Genomic DNA, 1,562 nt, shown 5'->3' with positions numbered 1-1,562 from the left:
CGGATTGAATATGTTTGTGCCCTGTTTTTCTTCCTGCATTTTCGAGGATAAACTCAGTGCAGAGTTTGCCTTGAAAGACTGATGTCTCGCAGGTACAAGAAGCCATAATTGTCTGGGTGCAACTTGCAACAATGCAGCAACATACTTATTGTGGGACTCGCTAGTGATAAACAAATACTCTGTGTGCCAGGAGGTGTGGACTTAAGTTGCTTCCAACGCAAATACCTGACGGGGATTCGATCCTGAAATACTGCTGAAGTTGATAAACAATTACTTTCTGGTCACGTGATAGTGGTGTAGGGTATATTAGACGGTTGCGATAGCTATTTCACACGCACAAATTGATGACGTCACAAAGCTAGTAGCGGGCTGACCCAAATGCACTTTAAAAAAAGATCGTTGCATACAAAGAGAGAGGCAGAGAGAGAAGAGAGGGAGAGGGAGAGAGAGGGAGAGGGAGAGAGAGCTGTAGTTTGCTTTGCAGGTGACATTGGAATTAGCATGGGATATTTCATTCTGCCATTTCTTGCAGTTTTCTTCAAGAACTGCTTCAGGAGTTATTAAATCTGGTGCGGAGTGTGGAATATCACATCTTGAAGATGTTACAAATGTATTTTCTTTTTTAAAAGTAGAACAGGATTCCTAAATTCACTGTTTCTCTCAGCTACACCAAGATGAAGAAGGAGGGACGGAAGGGTCCACCGCATGATATGATAGTAACGACAACAAATACCGCAGTGATGCATTGAGAAACACGATCTATTAATGGCTACATGCTTGATATCGTTAAAAACGCTCATGCGTCCCACGCCCACATTGTCTGGAAGCCCACATGCACCATGTCACAGTACAGCACCAACACTCAGGGACCAGAGAAAACTGCCACCGTATATGCTGCACATGGCTCCAGCTACAGAAGTGCATGTCAGCCAGAGAGAGGCCCACCGGTCTTGGAGGGTCCCCACACCATGAAGACCTGAGTGGAAGGAGTTCGAATGCTATCAACACTCTTAGCGCAAACACTCATTATATTCCGGACGAGATTTTCACTCGGCAGCGGAGTGTGCGCTGATATGAAACTTCCTGACAGATTAAAACTGTGCGCCGGACCGAGACTCGAACTCGGGACCTTTGCCTTTCGGGGGCAAGGGCTCTACCAACTGAGCTACCCAAGCACGACTCACGACCCGCCCTCACAGCTTTACTTCTGCCAGTACCTCGTCTCCTACCTTCCAGACTTCACAGAAGCTCCTCTCCGAGCACTTGCCCGCGAAAGGCAAAGGTCCCGAGTTCGAGTTCGGTCCGGCACACAGTTTTAATCTGTCAGGAAGTTTCACTCATTACATTGATTATTCTCAAATTTCCATGTGGTATACAAGCGACACAGGCGGTCCCGAATGCGACTCAACGCAAAATGGGTATTATTTCACTGTTCACCCGTCCAGGGGGAACCACAAGCTGTCATAAGCTGTGGCAGACCGGAAGTTTTCTCAGGTTCTCTTAAATGATGTACAAAGGATGGGCAAGCCTCAACTTGGAACAAAGGCGTCCGCTAAGATGCT

At 47.0% G+C, this 1,562-nt stretch overlaps 1 non-coding gene across 1 annotated transcript; it reads right to left on the bottom strand.

The window, feature by feature from the left end:
• Positions 1-1,100: 1,100 nt before the first annotated feature.
• Trnas-cga lies at positions 1,101-1,175 on the bottom strand. The gene has a single exon. It is a non-coding gene; the product is annotated as a tRNA-Ser (tRNA).
• Positions 1,176-1,562: the final 387 nt, after the last annotated feature.

Source organism: Schistocerca americana, chromosome 3 (assembly GCF_021461395.2).
Source record: "Schistocerca americana isolate TAMUIC-IGC-003095 chromosome 3, iqSchAmer2.1, whole genome shotgun sequence".
Lineage (NCBI taxonomy): Eukaryota > Metazoa > Arthropoda > Insecta > Orthoptera > Acrididae > Schistocerca > Schistocerca americana.
Note: the sequence above shows the minus strand (reverse complement) of the source record. Positions and strands in the feature narration are given on the sequence as shown.